We start from the raw sequence: 19,714 nt of genomic DNA on the forward strand, positions 1-19,714 counted from the left end.
TCATTTAGGTATTAAAACTGTTAATTATTTCACTGCTGATTAAAGCATATAAAAAGAAGAGGGAAGATCATATTATGAGGATCTGCACAGTCTGCTGTAAATCAAAATACCACCACTTATTTTCCACCTCCCTCCTCAAATCACGGAGTCAAGCCCAAGTACCCTGGATAGAATTCAGTAGAGCGCCTGAGCTCCATTGAGATTGAGGCAAGTCCAAAGAGCCCATAAGAGCATGCATGATCATATTTTGAAGGTCTGCACAACCTATTGTGAGTGGCATCCCATTTTGTCATCTCCAGCATGCACAGTTTAGCTTGTAAGCAGAGCTTGGAAGAACGCACACATTCTCCCCCCCCACACACACACACAATTTAAGTCCTAACCTAGATATAGAGAAGGACACTAAAATCAGAGGTGAAATTATAATGTTTTAAAAGGGGTATCTGATATTGCTATTTGGTTGTCACTATTTAAAGATCAACTATTGAATCAGCAGCCAAAATAGAGCCTTAGCTGGATTCTCAATACAGTTTAGCTGGTTTAAATCTACATATACAAGCTCCCTTACACTAGCATAACGGGCTCCAGCATGATATGACAGCGAATCTCCAAATATTTTGAAGTGATAAACCATCTCTCAGGGTATGGCTACACTTAGAGGTGCACAGCGCTGCGGCGGGAGCGCTCCCCGTGGGGATTAGCTTACAGCGCTGGGAGCCACTGTTTACACTGACGCTTTGCAGCGCTGTAACTTGCTGCACTCAGGGGGGTGTTTTTTCACACCCCTGAGCGAGAAAGTTGCAGCGCTGTAAAGCGCCATTGTAGCCAAGCCCTCAGTAGTTAAGGTTGTGACTAGCTGTTTCCAAAGCACAATTTTGAAACTGCCTTCTCACTCTGCCAAAACTACACCATTCCACTTAAAGCCTATTGTATGCATACAGCTGCCTACGGATATTTTGGGGTGGATAGCAGGACATGACATTGATAGGATATATGACTTTTTATTTAAAAAAAAAAAATCACCACCTGTGTTTCACTTTTTAAAAAAAGGGCTGCTCCAAGAAACTTCAAAATTTGTTACATTCTTTTGTCCTCAGTGAGGCCTGGTGCTTTTTAATATTTCAGCTTATACAGTTGTTTAATCCCCCCCCCCCCCGAATCTCAAGTCCCCATATGCAAAATAATCTCTATCTGCAGGCTCTACCATTAGAATACCTTCACCAGAGCTCAGTAACAAGAGAGGGCTCAGAATGGCATGTGGAGAACAGCATGAGAAGCTGTAAGAAGGAACGGCATCATTCTGATATAATCCCAAGGTTTGGGAGCTAAACTTATTGCCACAACAGGTCTCCTAGCCTTCAGGCTCTCTCTACTTCAAATAGTAAGGACTCAGTCATATCAAGTATCACACATCACTATTTTTAAGGTGTCTCAAAAAAATAAGGAAGTTCCCAAACAAAAGATCTTAATTTACAACAATATTTTAGTCATTTACAAAGCACACCTGAAACTCTGGAAATTCTGAATTAAGCTTTAAAAGAAGCATAAATCAGAAAGCCAACAATTTAGATTGCTATAGTGCAAACAACCTACAGGGTCAGGAAGTCCGCAAATATTTAAAAGGGGTGCCAATGCACATACAATCTTCCGGGGAAATACCACATTAGTCCACCACGATAGCTACAGATTTGCATTAATTGCTGCTGTCAGAGCTCAGAAGGAGGGATTGGAAACTCTCACTCACTGTAGGCCAGATAGAGTTTACAATGGAGCCTACAGCCTGTCCTGCTGCCCCTGGAGAAGCCGAAGATGGAGACTGTGACTTACTGAGTTGCACGCTCTCTCTCTCTCTCTCTCTCCTGTTCTGAGGAAGGAGTAAACTACAACATGTATTGTATGCTCCCCAACATGCCAATATAACTTCATTGCTAGGCATATTGCAGGGGTTGGCAGGGAGAGTCCAGTCTGCCAACATGCACAAGAGGGAACAGTAGTTCTGCAAAGCTTGCTTCCCACCACGTGCAGGAAGTGGTGGCATGGTATAAGAATAGCAGCATACCCATCTACTACCGGGTACTTTGCATAGCCACGCAGGACAGGGTATGAGCTGGCTCTTTATAAACAAGGCTTTAAAACTGACAGAGACCCAGAATGAAGAAATATGGATTGATAATGCACAAGGATGCGTGTGAACTCTGCCTCAGTAAACTTAAATATTTTGAGTTCCTTGAACACCACTTGTACATATTACACTTTACATCAAACCAGAAGAGCCTCAACAATTTTGATTTGAAAATAAAAATTAATTTTGTAACCCAAACAAAAGAAAAGTTTTATTGTATTAGGTCACCTGCAAATTTTCAACACGAGTTCCAAAAATTTCATCCAAAATACTGTGCCTGAATATGAACTAATAATATATATTAAAAAAATGTCTTTACAATAGTACTTTCTATTTTGTGGAGGAAAATGAGTGTTAGAGAGTTTAAATGTCATAAAATCAAAATTTTACATGCCCAGATACATTTTTCACCATTCTGCTACAAATTGGACAACATTTTTAAAACCAGCCTGCAAACATTTATTCATGTTCTTTTGTTCAAAATAATTTAAAGAGGAAGTCACTCTGCTTTTTAGAGAGTGTTTCCTGTAGGGTCAGTTTTCCTCTCTCCTGACATTGAGGAAACGTGTCTCAATCTCACCTGAATCAGAGTAACTTCAGACTGAATGTATATACCAAAATTATAATGACGTCACATTCAATTAATTCAAATGTAAATCCGCAAGATAGTTTTTAAAACAGTAATACCAAAGCTCACCAAGTTCCGGGGTAGAATGTAAAATAAGGGAGGTGCTGATGAGACTGGGAGCCTCTATATAGCTCTTAATCAGAAAGGAGAAGATGCTTACTCCTTATACGTTTGCTAAGTAGATATGCACTTAAGCCAATGTTTAATTGCTCTGCTGAATTTTTGGGCCTAAAAGCCCAAGGGCCCAACCCTGCTCTCATTGAAGTCATTGGGAATGTTGCCATTAACTCCCCTGGGAGCAGGCTCAGTCGAGGTAGCAGAGACATTTGAGTTTATAGGAAAGAATAAATTTTAATTTTCTGCCAGCACAACAGTTTCAAACTTCTTCTATTCCATTTGCTCATTGTTTTTTGTTTATACATATTTTTTTACTGGCTTGTAAGAAACAAACCAGTTAAAGTACTTTCTATGAAGAATTAAAGGAACTTTGCATCATCCTACATGATGTTCCTTATCAGAGAAAATGATTAAAAACCGTAAGGCTTTGACTGATCACATAGGTCTTTGTAAGAGAACAGCTACCAAAAGTTAATTTTTCTTCCAGCAGAAGTGTAGTAGGGAGCTAATATTAACATTAGCAAAGAGTCCTGTGGCACCTTATAGACTAACAGACGTATTGGAGCATGAGCTTTCGTGGGTGAATACTCACTTGGTCGGATGTATTCACCCACAAAAGCTCATGCTCCAATACATCTGTTAGTCTATAAGGTGCCACAGGACTCTTTGTTGCTTTTACAGATCAAGACTAACACGGCTACCCCTCTGATACCTGAATATTAACACTGAATGTTCTTCCATGCAGTGGATTCTAGGATTTCTCTCAATTTTTCCCAATGAAAGAAGTTACTATAGCTCTATTTCAATTTAAAAGAAGCCAGTTTAATGTGAACAAACATCTTACATAATCAACTTAGATTAAACAGAATATGATTTAATAAAAAAAAATCTCTCTCATTAATTGTTTCCAAAGTGTTTCACAAAACAGTAAAATATTTTTCTGGTTGTTCAGACATTGTAGGCCAAATCCTGCAGCCATTATGTTTTCATATGCAATTCTCTCTCTCTCTCAGTACCTTGGATGACATCAGAATATTCCTCTTTCAACAAAACCTTCTGAGTTCTTTTTGTGATTTGAGCCCTTCTTTGTTTCTGAGCAACAGATGTGCATAAATTGAAGCAGCAAGGAAAAAATGCTTTCATGTCATTCACCAGTTTAGCTGATTAAAAACAAAAAACTAGAGAGCAAGCAGCAGCTGACAGGGCCTTTATGCAGCAGACTTGATACGCAGTCAAGCTTTTTAAAACGATAAGTTTACAATCACAGATCAAAACAAAAAAGACAAAAAAAGAATGATTACGCCAGCCTGGTAGCCTGGCAACAGCCAAAAGAACTGTCACACGATGGAAATAATTAGCATGGTATCAGGCTAGGGAGGGGCTGCACTGTTCAACCTCTCTGGCTGCTGGTTGGAGCAGAAAGACCTAGCGCTGGAGGAAACTTGGGTAAGTGAGGTAACAAGCAGGTACAAATCTGAGGGGAGAGTGAACCACATGCGGAAAATACTGGGCAGGCATGGGGGAGCTCCAGAATGACATGCAAAATAAAGTGCTGAGTGCCTAACCACACTTGATTTTGTTTTTAATGAAAAATGCTTCACCTGGCTGTCAATCAGCTTTCTATATATTGTGGGTAAAACCACATATCCTCTTACGAGTGTGTGTTACACTACTGAAAACAATGTGGTTAACAACACCAATAAACCCCCATTTGTTTTCAAACTCGTATTGGGTCAGAAAAATCTGCACCAGACTAACCACATATATCTGTTGACATTTTTATTATTAGCAACACATGGAACAGCCCATACTGCCTTGGCTCTAAGGGCGAGGCAATGTCAGTTATTTTGGTGGGAGCCTAAAGGACCACTTAAGTGACCCAGAAGTGGTGTTTTCTCTCCAGTCAGTACTGAGCCAATAACCCAGCATGGTATTAGGTGGCCACTGAGCTGCTAGAAATGATGTCACTTAGCTGAGGGGGCAAACTTATGTAACTGACCCCTTGTGTGGTCCAAAGGGCCAATCAACACTTGCTACAACAGTAGTGGTGTTAAGCTCGGTCTATCATTCTCCTTGCAGCTCCAACTGCATATAATATTCTTCTTCACTTCCTATCCAGAACTGTGGCCAACTGCTGAACAGCTATTTTCCACCCCCCAGATGGCTGCATTTCAGTAAAGGATGAGTGAGCGCTCTAAAACACTTTGGGATCCTTCAGGATGTAAAGTCCTATAAAAAATGTAAATTTGTCCATGTTGGAAGCACTTTCTGGTAGATAGAGAATAAGAGGTTTGGTTTTATTTAGAATAGTTGTCATTATAAGTTGAGTAAAAAAATTAAAATGTCTATTTAACAATTAAAAATGAATGTATGCACCACAGACTTACACTGCAGAAAATATAAAGGGACAAAGATTAAGATTTATCTTGCATAATCCAAAGGTATAATCTGTACATTCCTTATATAGCTTTATGTGCCAAAATATAAATCACAGTAATAGTGAAATTCTCAGCTGTTTTGGAATGACACAACCCACTCTGAAGTCAGCAGCTGTCTCCAGAATCAATATGGTCAGAAGCCAATTCTCATACAAATAATTCCATATTATTCAGAGAACTCCTAGGAGAAGTCTTAATCCCAGTGATCCTTGCTACAATAGCTTCCTTACTACCAAGTTAAGAAATTTTCACAGAAAGGCAATCCCAGTCTCACACTAACTCTTCACTGCAACCCCTGGACAAATCATTACCTCTGTGCCTCAGTTTTCCAGCATATGAAATGGGAATACCAATGCTTTTCTACCAGAAAGTGCTGCTGTGAGGATTACTATTTATAATACTTTGTAACCAAAGCTGTCCTAAGTACAACTGCACAGCAATTTCTGTACTACATTAGCTACAAGAAAGGTTCCAAACTTATAAGGAGCAGTCCCATAGGGGATACCAGCCCACCTCTACAGGATCACATTATTCTCCCTTGGGAAGTTACTTAACTAGCTGCACCCTTATGTTCTCTGAAAACCACCGGTCTATAGCAACAGGCTGGGAGCAAAGCAAGCAGAAAGAAGAACAGACCCAAACAGAAGTAATAGGGAAGAAACAGACCCAGTAGATTGTGAGGACAGTTGTGGGAGATACACAGGAGGAGGAAAGAGAAAGGGAGATTAAGAGGACCAAGAAGAGAGAAAGGATGAGACTAATGGGAGAAAATAGGGGAAAAAAAGAAGAGAGATGCAACATGTGTCAGGATACGACAAAAGCCGGTATTGGGAGTAAGGTGAAAGGGCTCTCAATAAGATATGGGAACAACTAAACTAGAATGAGGCAATTTATGGCTAAGCCTCTGTATAGCTTTATCAATTAAACTCTGTTCTGGCCTTTTCTCTCTCCCATTTTAACACCACGTGCATTTTATTGTAGACGTGCCAAATACTGTAGTGCTTTTGTCATGTGCACCAATGAGGACTAAGAGAAAACTAACATTCATTTTCCCTTGTGATCCATCTCAGAATATGAACCCAGGTCTCCAAGAATTAAAAATAGCTAGGGCACCAACTCAAGCCTACTCAGCCCTTTTTTTCAAAATCAGACTTCACTTGAGCTATGAGCCTTAGATGCACACAACGGAATCAGTCTCAGCCATAAGGAACATCAGTGCTACTCTGTAAAATCTTGAAACAAAAAAACACCACCACCACCACAAAAGGAGCTGTGTTTCTGAAAGCCAAGCTGTAGCAACAGGGCTTATCCTTCCTCAGTCATGTGCATGTGATTTCTTTGGACCCGCTCAATCTTTTCAGAGTTCAGATCCCAGCAGTTCTCTCAGATGGCTTTTTATGCACTGGGGAGGGAGGAAGGGGAAATAAATTTGTTTTCTATTTTAAAATAAAAATGCCATATTTAAAATTAAGACTCCTACTGGATACCAATTGGTCCCCTTGGTTTTACAATCAATCTGCTGCATTTTTCTCTCCAGCGTGAGCAGTCAGTCAGCATTCATTTCAAACTATAAAATTATGCCATGGCCATGCAGCACTAGGCCAGCAGCAAAGTCACTAAAATTCCCAGAAGCAGCTTGACACATTCTCCAATTGGGGGAGTTAACTTCAACATGCTAGTAGTGCTTGGGGCTCATCAAAACAGGTATAATTGGGGGCCTGCTAGCACAGTAGTCGGCCATGGTTAGGGCAATATCTAACTTCCAACATTTTTTTAAAAATTACTAGTGTAGCTTCTAATAATATGTTATAGAGCAGCAGTGTTAGGTTATTACACTGTCCCTTAACCATATATATTTTAGGGCTAGTTTATATGGGAGAATATTTTAAAACATGGACTCCACTAAATGAGCAATACAGCCAGCATTATATTAGCAGCACAGCTAGGCCCTTAGCAGAGAAAGCTAACGGGAAAGTAGTCGTCTTTGGTCCTTTTACTTTTATCCAAAAAAAAAAACGGTACAGACTCAGAGAACATTCCTAGTCAGTGGGTCTCTTTATGGTAATATCTGATAGGCATAGTGCCCAATACAGCTGCATAACATCACTGCAATTTGGCTGCATTTTACATAACGTTTTTAAAAAACTGGGTTCATCATACTTACCTTGTTATTATTTAATGCATGCAAAAGTCTAGCTAAAACCCCTTACTACCCTTTTAGACATTGTAACTAAGGCTATGTCTACACTAGTACTTTTGTCTGTAAAATTTCTGTCAGTCAGGGGTGTAAAAAAAAAACCTCATGCTCAACCTGACCAACATACGTTGTTTCACCAACAGAAGCACCAGCGTGGAAAGTGCTGTGTCAGCGGGAGACGTAGCTACCACCGCTCATTGGGGTGGTTTAATTATGCCGACAGGAGAGCTCTCTCCCGTCGGCATAGAGCGGCTACACGGGAGACCTTACAGCAGCGCAGCTGCAGCGATACAGCTGTGCCACTGTAAGGTCTGTAGAGTAGACAGAGCCTTAAATTATGAAGAGATTATAGGAAAAACATAGATCAATTGTAGGTTTACGGCAGGGAACACCACTGTCAATAATGCAAAAAACTGCGTGAAGTATCACTGTCAAGAAAAAAATGTTTTGAAGAAATATTTTCATGGTGTTATAAGCACAGTGTCTTAGGTTATTAAATATTTAGGACTAGAGCCTGGAAAGACTCACACATGCTTAACTTTATGTACTGTGAGTAATCCCACTGACTTCTTTGAAGGACTGGGGCCTCACTGTGTAACATTTATGCAGTTTAACTTTTGCACTTTATTTAACTTGGACACATCTATATTTAGTGACATTCAATTACTGAATGTGTGTACTAGCATAATGCTGCAGTACTGGATTTGCAAATCACAGGAAAAAGCAAAATATTTTTACTAAAAACTGACAGCATCATTTGAATATTATTTTTATTCACAAGAATATTCAGGGTTGTGATATTGCAATTGGTCCTAGAAAGGTGTTCAGTTCAATCAAATAGGATTTTTCCCCTTGATATTGGAGAGCTTAGTTGGAATGCATTCAATGCAACATTTACTCATCCTTTCTACAATATTTTTGGTACCCTGCAAGACTGTCTATTCACACAGTGCAGCCAAGAAGACAGGAGCACCATCACTGCCAGGAGGCATTGGAGATGGGTTGGCCATGTGCTTTGGTTGGAAACTGATTCCATCACCAGAAAAGCAATAAGATGGACACCTGAAGGCAAGTGAAAACATGGCGAAGAGCTGTGGAAACTGAGCTGAAAAACCTGGGGCACAGCTGGGGAACCATTGAAAGACTTGCCAGAAACAGACAGGAGTGGAGGAGCTTTGTCACTGCCCTAAACGCCAGAGACATAATGGGAACACGATGATGATGATGATGATGATGATGATGATGCACAATTGACAGTTTTGCTCTCTTTGATTTGACTATGAAAACCTTGGCAGTTTAATTGAAGAGATACCAGCAACTTGAAACCCAGTTAATCACAAAAGACAAAAGTAGTTTCAAGTCTTACACTAGCTCCCTACAATTGTTCCCTGAACAATTTTTGTTGTTTTAATAAATGCATTTTTAAGTGCCTCTCTCCCTGTTGCTGTGTGGAAGAGCCAAACAAATAGGGGAAAGTGACTAATAGGGAAATGTTCAAAGGTGCTGTCAAATGCACAAGTCAAAGTACAAAACAAAGAATTATTTTTGCTAGTCTCTTTCTAATATAGTCCCGTAAGCGTCATTATCAACAAGAGCAAGTAAAAAATTTCAGAAAAAATGAAGTTTTAAGTTGATAGTATCCTTTTAATTGCTAATGTGTTTAGTCTTTTTATTTTTTTAGTATCATCAATACCGTGTCAGGGACAAGATTATATATCTGAGAAAGTCAGGTAAGTAGGTCCCTTCCTAAAGTCACTGTGAAAGGTTTTAGCTCATGAAGACTTCACAATAGCATAACATCTAGTTTACAGTTTATTAAGACAGGAAGAGAATCTTTTGCTGCTGCAGAAGGCAGTTGACTAATCTGAGCAAAGATCTAATGCAGTTCACGCATTTTAAGTTTCCATCCCTTATTGAAGCACGCAACAGATGGTATCTGAATAACACCCCCCCCCACCCCATATTTAACAGAATCATAAAAGTTAGAAATGGAAAAAGACCTATCAGATCAAGCCCTCAGCAGAACAGGATGATGGTACTCTGACATTTCTGTGTTGCTCTTTGGGGATAAATGCTTGAGCAGTCAAGTCTCAGTAATTAAATTACCAGTTTATTGAACAAACAACTAACCAATCCTAATAAAATAAAATCAAAAAAACCCCTTACTAGGATACGCCTGAGACACACATGAGCAGAGAGCCTGGTTCAAGGAGTTTCAGGACTTTCTGAGCCCTGGTCAGGCTATTGTAGCACTTCATTACTCCCCTTTCTCCCTATCAGCTATTGCTTCCGTACAGAGAAAATAGTACATAAATATCCGGTGCACCTGTAGTGGTGCTGTTCTACATAACTTACCCTTTGTACAGAGAAACTTCCTTGGACTCTCAGGAATATATAGGAATAGCTATTGCACTTTGAATTCACACCCTACCTTAATCTGAATTAATTTTCAACAGTAGGCAGTTGGTCTGACTTTCAACAGGAAGGTTAGACCAAAGGTCCCAATACAGAAGAAGATGAACAGACACCTGGGAAGCTAGACATGTGTATAGATTGTTTATTGTTTTAAGATCTGTTGTTCTAAATAAATAACACTTGTTTTAAGAAGGCTGTCTGGTCAATGCATCGCCACTGGTAATAGCTCCCGGAGGGAACAGAACTGCAGGTACTGAACCTAAGGCTGACCTGCTGAGGTACATCATGGTTAGTACCAGGGGACTGCAGCCCAAGGCAGAATTACATGATTCCACGTTGAGAGAGGTGACAGCTTGAGACCTGAAAGGCGGGTGTGTGGGAGGGGGAAGAACAGTTACCTACCTTTTTGTATCTGCTGTTCTTTGAGATGTGCTGCATCCATCAATTCCACTGTGAGTGTGTGTGTGCGTCTCGTGCAGAGAACTTTTTCCCTCAGTATTACCCGTCACCACTTTACAAATGTCTATGATAGGTACTTGCACCAAGAAATGTGCCCATATTGCCTGCGCTGTAGTAGAATGCACCAATCTTCCAGCTGCTGAGGTTATATTAGCCAAATGGTAGTATAAAGGAATGCACAGAGAGATCTATGATGAAATCCTCTGCATGGATACTGATTTGCCTTTACCTCTGTTCACAATCACAACAAACAACTGAGTTGAAGCTCTGAAGGGCTTGAAACGGTCCAGACAGAAAGGGAGACCCTTCTGAGATCCAGCGAATGTAGCCTCTCCTCATCCTTATGAGCATGAGGCTTCGAAAGAAAGTTAGCAAATAGATTGCCTGGTCAAGGTGAAAATTTGCAACTACCTGAGAGAGAAATTTGGATGAAGGTGGAGATAAACCTTATCTCTAGGGAAAACTGTACAGGGAGGGTCTGATAGTAGGGCTTTTAACTCTCCCACCCTTCTAGCAAAGGTAATGGCCACTAGAAATGCTCCTTTCATGGGGAAGTGCAGCAGAGAACAAGTTGTAAGTGGTTCAAAGGGTGGACCCATCAATTTAGCTAGGACCAAGTTCAAATCCCAGGGAGGGATGAGATCAAGCACATGAAGATATAATCTGACCTAACCCTTCATGAATCTGGTCACAGTGGGGATGGGGAAAAAAGGGATCTACTATCTACTAAAATGTGAAAGGCTGAAACGACTGCCCGATGCACTCTAGTAGAGCTAATGAACAAACTCTGTTTTAGGTAAAGGAGATAGTTCAGTACAAGGGTCAGGGGTGCACACGCCGGAGATACACCTTTCCAATGGGACCAAATGGAGAAGTGCTTCCACTTATCCAAGTAACTACTCCTAGCTGAGGGGTTTCTGTTATTCAGAAGCACTTTTTGAATGTCCTTTGAACAAGATCTCTCAAATGGTGTCAACCATGAAGCATTCATGCTGTCAGACGGGGGGCTCAGAGGTTGGGATGGAGCAGCCAACCATAGCCCTGGGAGATGTTATCCGGATCCAACGGGACAGACAGTGGGGACTTGATTGACAAGGCTAGTAGGGGACAAGTACCAGTGTTGACGAGGCAATGCTGCTGCTGCTATAAGGATGAGGTGAGCATTTATCTTGAACAAAACCCTGAGTAGCAATAGGACTGGAGTCAAGGCGTACAGTAGGGAATTCTTCCAAGAGAGGAGAAAGGCATCTGTCAGTAAGCCTGGGCAGAGAGCTCCCCAGGAACAAAACAGAAAATGTCATCAGTTGGCTTTTGTTGCAAACAGATCCACCTGGGGAGTCCGCCAGAGCTGGAAGATAGATTTGGCCACGTCTGGGCATAATGACCACTCATGGTGATCGGAGAACAACCTGCTCAGCTGATCTGCTAACATGTTCTGTTTCCCTGGAAGGTAAGCAGCTCTGAGATGAATTGAGTTGTTTATACAAAAGTCCGAGAGGCAAATTGCCACCTGGCATAGTTGGGTCGACTGCACTCCTCCCTGTCTGTTTATGTAAAAGAGCTGTGTGTTAGAATTAATAAATTCTTTCCTACTATTTGTGGGAGAGAGGTCAAGCAGGTGAAATGCACCACTGTTAACTCCCTGACATCTGTATGGCTCTTTAGATCTTAAGATGACCTGAGATCTTGAGTCTGCAGAGATCCCAGATGAACTCCCCAATCCAGCGATGATGCATCTGTGACGAGAGTGGGGGTGGTAGTGGAGGAACAAAGAGGACCCCCATGCAAACTTTCAGAGGATTCATCCACCAATCCAGAGATGACAAAACCAAACACTGGCACTCACACTGCCCTGTCCACATAAAGACAACTTAGAACATACACCAAAGCTAGCCATGCCTGCAGCCTTCTGAGCTGCAGGTTGGCATAACAGACTACATGGATACCACACTGCCATGTGACCAAGAAGCCTGAGGCAGCTGCGTGCCATGGTGAGAGGGTATGCTTTCAAACTGCAGTACTATGTCCCATAATGTTTCGAACCTGGATTGAGATAGTAAGGCCTTGGCTTTTGAAGAGTCTAAGACTGCCCTAACAAACTCTACTCTCTGAACTGTTTTTAGGATTGATTTGTCTTGATTTACTAGAAGTTCTACTGCCAAACGTGGACCAGACTGTCAATACACTGGCTAATGCTTGGGCCTCAGACCAACCTCTGATCAAATAGTCTTCCAGGTACGGGAACACATGGACTTCTAATTTTTGTAGATGCACTGCCAACACAGTCATGCATTTTGTGAACACCAAGGAGCGGCTGAAAGACTGAATCAAAGCACCACAAACTGGTAATGGCACCCATTCACCACAAAGCGGAGAATCTTCCAATGGTTGTGGTGAATCACAACATGGACGTGAGCATCCTTTATGTCAAGGGCAGTGTAACAGTCCTGTGTTCCAAGGACAGATAGGGTAACCATGAGGAATTTTATTTTCTTCCAGAATTTGTTCAAACCTCTTAGATCTAAAATAGGCCTGAGACTCAATTATGCTTTGGAAATGAGGAAATAATGGGAATAGAAGCCATTCCCTCCGAGAACAATGGGATTTCCTCTACAGTGGCAAACTGAAGAAGAGAATGGACTTCCTGTTGGAGGACAATCTCAACAGAATGGTAGCTGAAGAGGATCTCTCACAGACCACGCCCAGGACAGCAGCCCACTCCTATACTGAGGGGTCTCCAGCTTGAGCATCTTTCCTCATCTCAACTGTTTTAGTATGTCACAGGGAGAGGGGAAATCTCTCCAGCCCCAAACCCTATTATCACATAAGAGAAGAGGCCAGCTGGGATCACTCATGGTGACAGCAGCGGACAGAAATAATGAAGCAACTCAAATCCAGGAGCAGTGGAAAAGAAGCTGCTGCTCTTGGGCTGCCTGCAGTTGAGGAACGTGGAAGAGTAAAGAAGCTTTTCCACCCCCAAAACCATTCATTTACAGCAGAAAATTAAGACAAGCAACCTCACCCCAAAGATACTCCCTTATGATGAAAACACAAGCAACAGTGGCAATTTGATAAATGATGGATGGTGATACATGAACTCTATCCTTTTTTATGGGTGGTGGAGGCTTCCAAGCAGAAACAACCCTCCTCCAAATATGCTGGACCACCAAGGATGTCCAGAAAGAGGAAACAAAACTATGAAGAATTTAATCTGCTTGATCTTTTTGCAGATATCTTTAAACATTCTCTCTGGGATGGTCTTTTCTTTTGCACATACTGCATTAACTTCACTTGTTACTCAACTCACTGGCTGGTCAAGAGTGGGGGGTGGAGAATACTAGCCCATTTTTTACTGAAATGACATAAATTAGTCATACTGGTTCACTGCGTGCAACAGTTTCCAACATCCCACTTTTTCCAGTGAGCTGTTTAGACGGTTCAGACTTCCCTTTAAAACATTGAGTGTTCTGGAGACATGATATTTTCTGCTATTTACAAATATTTCTGTAAACTCAATTTTTACAGACAGACAGATACATAAAATCAGTGGTAAAGAGCAAACAGCATATAGAAAAGCCATAGATATTGAGGAAATCTTTAGATTTGTGTTAGAAAATACTTTTGTTTAGTAAAACAATGTAAGATATGACCACCAAAAATTAACTGCAATACTTTGTCGTGCCTAAACATGGTAAGAACTAGTGTTTCAGGTTCTGCGCCCTACTCTACAGGAAGTTGTAAAAGCAGTTCCTCAGCCTGAGTGAAGCTAGATGTTTAATCCAGGTTAACTCAAAGACTGGGGGATGGCAGAAATCTAATTTATCATCATGTAGAAATTAAGCTGTAGCGTGAGTATGGAAAAAATGACTGATTTGGTTAATATTTTTAAAATGTAGAGGATACCTTTGACTACAGTTAAATGACAGAGGCAATACACAAACAATACCCAAAGTTGCCCATTGAATGGGCGCATACTATAATTTTTTATCTTGTGTTATATGGAGCAAGGGCTTGAAATGTATTAAGTCCTGGATTCAGAGAGGTGCCTTTGGTTGTTGCTGTGAAAATTCACCCAGATATTGGCCATTTATAAGCCTCTGAAAATGACAACTTGCACTTGCCCTGTAAAGCTTGTCACAGACTTGCTGCTAAAATCTCTGAACATTCCATCTGCACTGAGCATGTTCCCATGCTCACTGGCCCACTATCTGCACTGAGCACGCTCCCAGTCACCACCATATTTGAACTTTAGATCGGATATAGACACAGGCCTAGAAGCAGCATTCCCACCTGCACCCATTTTGGCATAGAGGCTGTCATGCTGGAATGGAAGCCAGGAAGAGACTATGAGTTCTAATCAGAGATGGAAATAGAACGCAGTCTCTCTTATGGAAGACCCAAGTCCAATCAACCACTCTGTCTTTCTGAAAGAATGTACCAAATTTATGTGCTTGGCTGTGCTGTCTGTCACCGCTGGACTCCCCTCCAGAACGAGGAACAGAACCCATGACTCTTGATTCCCACAGCTTCCTAGCTGTTTTGCAAATAGCAATATAAGCCAAAGGCAACGTGTATGTCACACAGACCTTCAGTGGCTGGCCCACATAAAAAAATGCAGTGGTGAAGGGTTGTGCCATGGATCTCATGGTCCTAGGTTCAAACCCTGATGATGACCCATGCACAGGGTCAGCATGGTTCCACATTGAAAAAAACAAAGTTTCTTTGTTTGCTTTAATAAAACCTAGGAACTTACATACAAATACCTACATTCAAAGGGCATTAAGGTTGCAAAGTCAACCACTCAAAAGTCAGAAAATGCAAGAATTAAGGTTACCCATGCAACCTTTAAAAAAATCAACTCAAAGAGTGTTATGGTTTAGCCCAACTTAACTGGTACAGTCAGATAATATTTAGATAAAATCCTCATATTTCAATAAGGTCAATAGAAATGTTCAAAGAAGCCTTAGACAATTATATGGGGAAATAGTGGAAAATCATAATTAAGTCAGCAGGGCTCTCCACGGGCACAGGGGTTAATCCACACAGCTAGTAGGACCATGGTCTTAGTTGCCCTCAGTATAGTTCTCGGTACTTTTTTGTTTACATATCCGTTTTTATCTTTAATTGCATTTCAATTTATTTTTATTTAGTGTTTCTATATTTGTGAACTTTTGTATTTTTAGACTACAGTAGAGAAGATTCCACAAGTCCAATCATATCACCCATTACAGCAACTTCTTTAACTTCTGTTTATTTTTATTTTTTTTAAAAACCACTTTCCTGCTACATTCTGTTCATTTCAGATTTTTTTTAAACTTTAATTTGCAGTATTCATGTCAGAATTCTCTCTTACTAAGAAAAAAACCTGATCAGATTAACACATAATCCTTCTGCCCTACCCCAGCATTTTACAATTTGCATTTTTTTTTTTTAAACAAATCCCACTCTCTGTGAACTGTATCAACATGAGTCTTTTTACACCAGCTAAACTTCAGACAAATTACTCAGGGTAACACTTTTTAAAGAATAAGTTTAGAAGAGGCAAGCTGTAACACCATGTTTAGATGCCAAAACAGTTTTTGAAAAGTGATAAAATTTGAGTTGGACTAGTCCATGAGTTGGAATGCTGATGTAAGGCGTAAACAACTGTATAAATCATAGCTATTCGATCTGAGCATGACCATTTTTAAACATATGTAATAATATGGCACAGAAAGCATAAAGAAGTTTCAACAAAGTATTATTACAAATTCCAATTTCAGAAGTACATAAATTAAAAATGGTACATGGATAAACTCTTTCAATATACAGTCTGTTGCATCTTACACACATTTAACATGCGCGATTTGAGCTTTACGCTGTCGGCAAAAACAAAAACAGAGAAAAATAATTTTAATACTGTACCTATAGTGCGGGCGATTCCGCCCATCATTACACTCAATGTAATTTTGACTATACGCAATTTTCGCTTTACGTGCTGACCGCAGAACGTAACCCCAGTGTAAGATGCAACAGACCTGTATAGTTCATTACAATTATACATTATGGCAAATAAATATTAGTATAAGATTCTTTACACTTGCTGTCTGTGGGTGAATACCCACTTCTTCGGGTGCAAGTAGTGGAAATTTCCAGGGGCAGGTTTATATATGCAAGCAAGAAGCAAGCTAGAGATAACGAGGTTTAGATTTAATAGATTTAAGTCCATTTAAATTTTCAGAAAGTCATTCTGAACAAATAGATTAAATGCTGTCGGGTCACCACAATGTCCGCAGGTAGATGATGTATTTATTTATATTCTCCATTACAACAGAGAGGCAACATTATTGGAGAAGAAACAACTTCCTCAAAGGTCTAGCTCTGGATAATATATTTATTTAAACACACATTGGCCTTTACCCCCTTTCATCTGAAAATCCATGTAATTTTTCATAGGTTTTTTTTTTAATTTAATTTTCTATTGCACTATAACACAAGCAGCACAGTCCGAACAACGCTTCAATGACAAACCAGTGTGTGCACTAGATATGGCAGGGGTTGGCAAACTTTTTGGCCCGAGGGCCACGTCTTGGTATGAAAATTGTACGGTGGGCCATGAATGCTCATGTAATTGGGGTTGGGGTGCAGGCTCTGGTGTGGGGCCAGAAATGAGGAGTTCAGGTGCAGGAGGGGGCTCTGGGCTGGTGCATGGGGTTGAGGCACGGGGGGGTGAGGGCTCTGGCTAGGGTGCGGGCTCTGGGGTGGGGCCAGAAATGAAGAGTTTAGGGTACAGAAGGGGGTTCCAGCCTGGGGAAAGGGGTTGGGATGCGGGAGGGGGGTCAGGGGTGCAGGCTCCGGGCAGTGCTTACCTCAAGCAGTTCCTGGAAGCAGCGGCATGTCCCCCCTCTGGTTCCTATGTGGAGGTGCGGCCAGGCGGCTCTGCATGCTGCCCTGTCCGCAGGCACTGCCCCTGCAGCTCCCATTAGCTGCAGTTCCCAACCAATGGGAGCTGCGGGGGTGGCGGTTGAGGTGGAGGCAGCCCCGTGGCTGCCCCTAAGTGTAGGAGCCGGAGTGGGAACATGCTGCTGCTTCCGGAAGCCTTGGCATGCGTGTGCAGTGACCTCAGACCCTCTTCACACTACAGTTTATAAACAAGGACCGTGATTACACAGTACATAAGCACTTGATTGGAGCACTTTGGGCACTACTGCAATATAATTAATAAATAACAAGATGGTACCTACTAAAGCATTCAATAATTCAGGATAACAAGGTTGAGCGATAACCATAACTCTCAATTTGTTGAGGTTAGCAGTGCATGCAGAGAAGTCATTGGAAATCCCTGTTTCCTTCACTTCCCCTAGTGCTGGGACACAGGGATATATATTTAGTACAAAAGAGCCCAATTCTTACTGAGGCCCTTAGATTAGCATTTTTCAAACTTCAGGTCCCGTTGGCGGTGCTGCCCAGCTAAGGCAGGCTACTGCCTACCTGTTTCGACACCGCGCTGTGCCCTGGAAGCGGCCAGCAGCGGCTCCGGCTTCTAGGTAGGGGGTCCATGGGGCTCCATGCACTGCCCCCGCCCCAAGCACGGGCTCCGCACCGGGGGGAAGGGGGTCTGTGGGTGAGAGTCGCATGCCTCCGCCTAGGAGCTGGTCCTGCCGCTGGCCGCTTCCAGGGAACAGCGCGGTCCATGGTGCAAGGACAGGTGGGAAGCCTGCCTCTGCACACTGCTGCCCAGGAGCTGCCAGAGGTAAGTCCGTGCCCCAACCCCAGCCCTGAGCCCCCCCAAACCTGGAACCCCTTCCTGCACCCCGAATCCCTCATCCCTGACCCTACCCCAGAGCCTGCACCCCCACCCCAGACCCCCTCCTACACCCAACCCCCTGCCCCATCCCAGAGCCCCCTCCCACACCCTGAACCCCTCATTCCCAGCTCCGTTGGGTCATGAGTATCAACAATTTTCTTCAACTGGGTCCGCAGACAAAAAAGTTTGAAAACCACTGCCTTAGATGCTGTCATAATATAAATAAATTGTGCTAGAGGCTTCAATTCTGCATCCCACCCAGCAATGCGCCCCCCACATCCCACTTGCCATCCGACTGGGCAAAGCACACACACGCACGCACACACACACACGCCTAGTTAGGAGTTTCTTGTTTAGCCCTCACGCTGTGCTGGGCGCTGCACAAGACACAGAATCAAGCGAGTCCCGGCACGGAGATCCTCGCAGCGCTCGGGAGCCGCTGGGCGGGGTGGGAAGCAGGCGAAGGCTGCGGCCAGACATGGGCCCAGCCCCAGGACAACCCCTCAGAGGCCAACCAAGCGTGAGCTCGGGGGAAGTCGGGCTCCGCGGGAGGCCGGCGCGGCTGGGCGGGAGGGAGAAGACGAGCAGCCACCCCAGGACCTGCCGCGCGCCCCAGCGGGCCCGGAGCGGGCTCGGCACAGCCCCAGCCCCAGCCCGGGGAAGGGGCAGGAACAAGGGAAGTTTCTCTCACCCACTTGCAGCAGGAGACTCTCGGGGTCGCCGCCTCTCTCCCTCCCCAGCTGCTCGGGCGGGGTGTTGCCGGGGGCTCGGCGCCCTCCGGGGCTCGGCTCCCCGCCTCCGCGGGTTATTGTTGCCGGGGCAGCTTCTCCCCTTGGGCCGCGCTGGGCTTGGAGTTTCCTGCCTGAGTCACTCGCCCAGCAGGGAACCGCGCAAGGAAACACCCTTCCTGCCGCTCCAGCGGCTCCTCCTCCTCCCGCTGCCCCCGGCGGCCTCCCGGCCCTGCCTCCCCGCACCCTGCAGGGCTCCTCCTACCCCGGCTGACACGCCGGAGCCGCGGCTGGCTGCCCCTGCTGCGGGGCAATGGCACTGATCTGCCCGGGGGCTGGATTCCCGGGCAGCGGGGGCACAGGCCCTCGCTGCTTTGCTACAGCCAAAGTCCCGCACGGGGGGAGCAGGAGGCGATACGAAAAATGGAGCTCTTACTCTACCACTGAGGTGGGCTGATAGCAATACCTTCAGAGGGACTTATTAGAAATGCAAAAACAACGAGGAGTCCGGTGGCACCTTAACGACTAACAGATTTATTTGGGCATAAGTTTTCGGGGGGGGGGGCGGAAACCACTCCGTGCATCTGCAGAAGTGGGGTTTTTTACTCGCGAAAGCTTATGCCCAAATAAATCTGTTAGTCTTTAAGGTGCCACCAGACTCCTCGTTGTTTTTGTGGCTATACACTAACTCAGCTACCCCTCTGATATTAGAAATGCAGATAATCAGTATCTAAACCGTAATAGAGGAACGGAATCTGGGGCCATAGCTACACTAGTGAGCTTACAGTGGCACAGGCTCAACTGTACCGATGCAGCTGTTCCGC

The 19,714-nt window shown here is 43.2% G+C and overlaps 1 protein-coding gene across 4 annotated transcripts in view; it reads right to left on the reverse strand.

The window, feature by feature from the left end:
- CYFIP1 (cytoplasmic FMR1 interacting protein 1) overlaps nt 1-19,122 on the reverse strand; it is a 128,380-nt gene extending 109,258 nt beyond the window's left edge. The window contains exon 1 of one of the 4 annotated variants that reach the window (XM_039525704.1): nt 18,854-19,119. The gene's annotated coding sequence lies outside the window, so the exon portion shown is untranslated. Of the gene's footprint in view, nt 1-18,494; nt 18,514-18,853 lie in introns of those variants that run through there. The other 3 variants (XM_039525732.1, XM_039525711.1, XM_039525720.1) reach the window with 3 other exon arrangements.
- Between the last annotated feature and the right edge of the window lie 592 nt (nt 19,123-19,714).

The sequence above is a fragment of the Mauremys reevesii genome, linkage group 1 (assembly GCF_016161935.1).
Source record: "Mauremys reevesii isolate NIE-2019 linkage group 1, ASM1616193v1, whole genome shotgun sequence".
NCBI lineage: Eukaryota > Metazoa > Chordata > Testudines > Geoemydidae > Mauremys > Mauremys reevesii.